The sequence below is a fragment of the Sorex fumeus genome, unplaced genomic scaffold, assembly GCF_029834395.1.
Source record: "Sorex fumeus unplaced genomic scaffold, SorFum_2.1 ptg000081l, whole genome shotgun sequence".
Classification (NCBI taxonomy): Eukaryota; Metazoa; Chordata; class Mammalia; order Eulipotyphla; family Soricidae; genus Sorex; species Sorex fumeus.
Window position 1 is genome coordinate 1,067,480 of NW_026606138.1, and position 6,180 is coordinate 1,073,659.

The window sequence follows — 6,180 nt, forward strand, 5'->3', positions numbered from 1 at the left end:
CATACCTTTTTGGATCCGGAAGAGAGCTGACATCAAGATGAGCTATCACCCTTAACTGTAGAGAGACAAGTACATTGAGAGGTGAAATGCAATTTGCATACCTGAAACAAAAGCTTCTAGAGGCATAAACAATAGGAATTTTCACTCTGCCCTAGAATTAATGCGTGGAGATTAATTATGGACACTGATTATGGACTAGTATAGAGCAAGAAGCCCCCATGGTCCACAGTCCTGGAGGAGAGGACACTAGTTTAATTTTTTTCCCAGAAACCCCATAATCTTCTCACAGTGAAGATCAACCACCTTTCCCCTGGGGCTCTTGTAGGGAAGAAAGAGAGAAGAGACAATGAATCATACTTAAGGACTTCTCCATCAGGAAGGAAATTCCCATTAAGAAAGGAATAGAAGGTAGGAGGACAAAAAGCTATGCTATATAAGAGTCTTGTGAAGGTCATATCTGGGTCACAGAGGCCTGCAAAAAAAAACAAATTAGATGTAATAAGAAAAGAATAAAGTAACCTTGCTTTACCATTAGAACATCAACAACAGTTTTGCAGCAACTGATAAAGCTTAACTGCTGAGGAGCTATCAGACAAATTTCTCTGAGGAAGAATGCAAAGGAATTCCCCCCAAACAACAAAACAAAGTAAAAGCACTAGAGAAAGTAGAAAACCCTAATACGCATAATGTCCCTGAACATTAAACACAATAATATTCCTATAGAATAACATAAGTAGAAAAACATAAACAAATAGAAAAACAAAATCCTCAGACACAGGGTCTATTAATTTCTGTTTCTGTTACCTAATACAGCATGTCAACTTCCAACAAAAAATTCCAAGTACTTTTAAAAGGCAAGCTAAAACACATTCTGAGAGAAAATAATATTACAAATGACAACTTGGTTTGAAGCAGATGTTGGAATTATAAAATCATGCACTGTAGCACTGTCCTCCCAATTGTTCATCGATTTGCTCAAGCGGGCACCAGAAATATCTCCATTTTGAGACTTGTTGTTACTGTTTTTGGCATATCGAATATGCCACAGGAAGCTTGCCAGGCTCTGCCATGCAGGCGGGATACTCTTGGTAGGTTGCCAGGCTCTCTGAGAGGGATGGAGGAATCAAACCCAGGTAGGCTGCCTGCAAGGCAAATGTTCTACCCACTCTGCTACCACTACAGCCCTATAAAATCATATATCATTTAAATAATTTTATTAATATATTAAGACTTCTAATGGCTCAGGTATATAGAAAACAAAACTAAATAGATGGCAGCATAAAAACTAGAAATGCTAAAACAAATCAAAAAGAAATGCTAGCAATAAAAAATCACATAACTTATAAAACATGTATTTGACAGACATAAAAAGCTAAGGAAAGAATCAGTGTAACTAAAGACAAAATGAGAGAAATAGGTCAAACTAAAATATAAGAAGTCAAAATGAAGAAAGAAAAAAGAAGAACATGTCAGAACTGAGGGAAAAATATATCAAAAAGTAGGACCGGAGAGATAGTGCAGTGGGTAGGGCATTTGCCTTGCATCCGACCCATGTTTAATCCCCAGCATCCCAATCCCCAAGCACCACCAGGAGTGATTCCTGAGTGCAGAGCCAGAAGTGATCCCTGAGAATCATTGGATATGACCCAAAAAGAAAAAAAACAATCAAAAAGTATAACAGCACAAATTTAATACTAGAGAGAGGAAAAAAGACAAACAAAGGGGGAAAAAAATAAAGCAAATAATGGCACTGAATTTCTCAACTTAGAAACACCAAAAAAAAAAAGTTTTAGCCAGCTGAGAGGAAGCTAAGTAATCTCCACTCAATTCCCACCAATTTCTAAAGAAATAAAACCCTTCAATAGCAAACACTACCTACCACATACACACTGACATATCACTTTACTAGTCCTGAAATCAAGAACAATCTAGATATAAATATGAAGTTACAAGAAATGTAAGAGAGAAAGTGCTGATCACCAGAAATAAAGAAGCATTTCATAATGGCATAATGATCCAATGTACACATAGGAAAGATATATTTATCTTAAAACCTAGGGCTAGAGTGATAATACAGTGACTTAGATGCTTGTATAGTATGTGGCAAACCTGGGTTCAAACCCCGGTATTCCATATGGTCCCCTGAGTCAGCCAGGAGTGATCCCTGAGTGCAGAGCCAGAAGTAAGCCCAGGTGTGATCCAAAAAATGAACTTCTCAACTTAGAAACACCAAAAAAAAAAAAAAGATTTTGCCAACTGAGAGGAAGCTAAGTAATCTCCACTCAATTCCCACCAATTTCTAAAGAAATAAAACCCTTCAACAGCAAATATTACGCACGACATACATGCTGATATCTCAATGTGTATAAACCACCAATAAGAAACTAAATTGTAATTAGTGCTTTTGGCATATCGAATACACAACAGATAGCTTGAGAGGCTCTGCCGTGTGGGCGGAATACTCTCGGTAGCTTGCCAGCCTCTCTGAGAGGGATAGAGGCTTTTGGGGTGGCCTCTAATCGCCCTTGTTGGTGTTACCATGGTTCAAACCATTTTTGAATCCTATCAAATATGGTATGGTAATTCTGGAAGATGGGTACGTAGTGTCTTATAATGTGGCGGCGCGGTCCAGAAAGCATCCTGGAGCGTGGCGGTGGCTGGGTAGTGGAGGTAGTAGAGGTAGTGTAGGTTTGCCAGGGAGGTATTTATCTGGTACAGGTAGGGGTAGGGTGGGTGTTCTGTGCACAATCCAATCCCTGGGTCTCTGGTGGTTGGTGGAAGCAGACAGGGCACGGTAGGATTGGGCTCTTGATTTTAATCTCTTCGTCACCTGTGGTTGGTGGGAGCAAGCAGAGTATCTCTGTCCCCAGGTCTGGGTCCGTTGAGCCTGGAGTCCAAGGTCTCAGAGTTCCGCTAATCTTGTTCTGTGGGGCTTCAGTCGTGCATAAGTCTTGACCGGAGCGTCCGGAAAGCGTCCTGGAGTGTGGCGGCGGCTGGGTAGTGGAGGTAGTCAATCCTGAATAGGATTGGCAGAACACTGGATGAAGGAAAACCATGCGAGCAAGCCGGGTTCTGCAAAGGATTCAGCACCATCGACCATATCCACATGATAACCAAGCTCATTGAGGTTTCTTGGGAGTTCAAGATGCTGCTCTGTCTAACGTTCATTGATTTAAAGAAGGCCTTTGATTCTGCTGAGACAGAAGTGGTCATTGAAGCCCTAGCCAATCAGGGCATTCAAACTCAATACATCAGGATCCTCTGTGAGCTGTATTATGGTATCACTACCAGGATTCACCATTCTATGAAGAAGTAATCACTGACGTCAAGAGAGGGGTTCAGCAGGGTGATACCATTTCACTGAACCTCTTCAGTGCCGCCGTTGAGAACATCATGCGATGACTGGAATGGGAAAAAATGGGAATGAAGATAAATGGTCGGCAACTACTCCACCTCCGCTTTGCTGATGACATTGTTTTAATAACAGCAAACATTAGCCAAGCGGCACAAATGCAGGCCAACTTCGACGGTGAGTGTGGAAATGTTGGACTACAGCTGAATCTTATGAAGACAATGTTTATGAGAAACAGCCTCGTTCCTGACGCTCCATTCTCTTTCAACGGAATGACCATCTCTGAATGCAACAGTTATGTATACCTAGGTTGAGAAGTCAACATGACAAATGACCTGGCACCAAAGCTGCGCAGGAGGAAGAGAGCAGCTTAGACGCCTTCAAGAGCGTCGAAGAAATAGCTGAGGACGAAGAACCTTCGGCTCTGGGCACAACTCTTTGATTCCACTGTTCTTCCTGCATTAACATATGCCTCAAAGACCTGGACCCAATGCAAACAGGATGAGAATGCTATTCCTGTCTCCCAAAGACGAATTGAAAGAGCTATGCTTGGAGTATCACGTTTCACTCTAATGAGAGAAAGAATCTGTAGTTTCGACCTCTGCCGACGATCAAGAATCAGGGACGCTGTCTCGTTTGCCAAGGCGTCAAAACTCAGATGGGCTGGTCACGTAATGAGATTTAGAGATAACTGCTGGACTAGAGCTGTTACCGACTGGATTCCACGGGATGTCAAAAGACTGCATGGCCGCCAACCTATCAGATGGTCAGACTTCTTCATCAAGATCATGAACGATCGGTTCGAGGCTCTTCATGTTCCTAGAACTAACAGACACCATTGGGCTACACTAGTATGTGACAGGGACACATGGAGACGTTACTGGTGCCCGCTCGATCAAATCAACGATTAACGGGAAGTCAAGTGATCAAGAAACTAAATAAAGATTCAATTTCATGAAGCAAAAATTGAAGAACAGAGACAACAGATATTTTCACACTAATATTGACATTTTAAACATTCTCTTGACAGTAATTGATACTAAATAAGTACTATTAAGGATGAAGAATACTTGAGCATAACTAACATCCTCAACCTAACTCACAGATAAATAAAACTACACCAATCATCATAAAAATATACACTGCTTTCAAATTTACTCATATCATATTGTGCTCTATAAAACACATCTCTGTACTTCAGACTTCTAAAGCATGCATTTTTTTTGCTTTCTCATTATAGTAGTATTCATTTATATTTTTAATTAAATGAAAAGATCAAGAAAATACCAAATTTGGAAACTTAAATCTGATTTTCAGTAACTCATCCATATACAGATCTAATAAAGCAACCTTTACCAAATTGTAAGGAAAAACAATATAAAATTAGCAAACTGAGATAGATGTGGTTGTTCTAAAGACGGTAGTGCTCAACTACTGACAGATAGGAAGCTGTAAAATCAGATTCAGATCCTCCAGTGATCCTTCTCTGAGAAGTGGGAGGTTTCATTTTATGATTCAATTCAATTGTAAGATAATTACAATATGGTTTTATTAGGGGGAGTCCACATCACGTTTCCAACATACAATCAATTAGCAGTGAAGGGTGAAAGAATGTATAAAAGCCATGAAGACAAGTTTGGGTGAGCTGGTTTGCTAATCAAGACAGGCGTGACTGAGGATTCCCAGCAAGTGACCTTTCTTGAATGGACTTCACTTTGCTTAAACAAGCCTTCAGAAGTCCTAGCTAAAGAATGCTTTGAGTCATAGATGTGGTGTCAAAAAATAAATAAGTAAAGCAAAAGACTATACTTTCAAGAATCATCAGAAGTCACTTCTATACTTCATTATTAGAGAAGTTTCTCTGATCCTGTGGACCCCCTGAAACCACCAGTCGGAGCTAGAGCATCCTCTCCTGAGCATGAAGCCAGTTCTGGTGTAACTTTGGCAACTGCCTTTTACCATAAATGATCTTTCTTCTCTTCCTTTGAAAGAGTGGAAGGCGAGGATGCAGTCTGAATGGTTACAGTTAAAAGAAAAAAATCTCAGCGAGAGACAATCTGATATCCCAAATACATACTATTTAGGACTATTTATGCAATTTTAGACATGTTATTGGGACATGATTTTGATTTAGTCAAGGCCTCTCACACTCAAGTTTTATCAGTTCTTACTTATTCTGCCATGCCACTGGTCTTAAACAAGTAGATGCTGCTTTTGACTGATATAACCCTCTCTCTTGGATCAGTGGGGTCACACTCTGTCTGTTAGCCCCGAATTTTCATGAGCTGAGATATCATTTTTTTTCTCAAAGAAGGCACCTGTCTTCTCGTGAGCTGGTGTTCTTACATTGCCAATGCACATAACCATTAAAATATGTGTCCATGTGACACAAGACTACACTTGGACTTTCTCTTTCATACCACATCAGGGCTGGAGCGATAGCACAGCGGTAGGGCGTTTGCCTTGCACGCAGCCAACATGGCCGACCCGAGTTCGATTCCTCCGCCCCTCTCGGAGAGACCGGCAAGCTATTGAGAGTATCTCGCCCACACGGCAAAGCCTGGCAAGCTACCCATGATGTATTTGATATGCCAAACATAGTAACAAGTCTCACAATGTTACTGGGCCTGCTCAAGCAAATTGATGAACAACGGGAGGGCCTTTACCTTTACCTTTACCACATCAGAACAAGATAAGAAAGTTCCCCCTCATTTTAACATGGCATGGCAGGGCCATCCAAACTGTCCACACTCAGGCCACTTGTATATGGAGAAACTATTTTCAGACCTACTGTTTAGTTTTAATTAAAAACTAAAACAAAAACAAAC

The 6,180-nt window shown here is 40.7% G+C and overlaps 1 non-coding gene across 1 annotated transcript; it reads left to right on the plus strand.

Moving 5' to 3' along the window:
• The first annotated feature begins 5,151 nt into the window (after positions 1-5,151).
• LOC130039008 (small nucleolar RNA U3) lies at positions 5,152-5,373 on the plus strand. Its single transcript, XR_008794813.1, has one exon. It is a non-coding gene; the product is annotated as a small nucleolar RNA U3 (small nucleolar RNA).
• Positions 5,374-6,180: the final 807 nt, after the last annotated feature.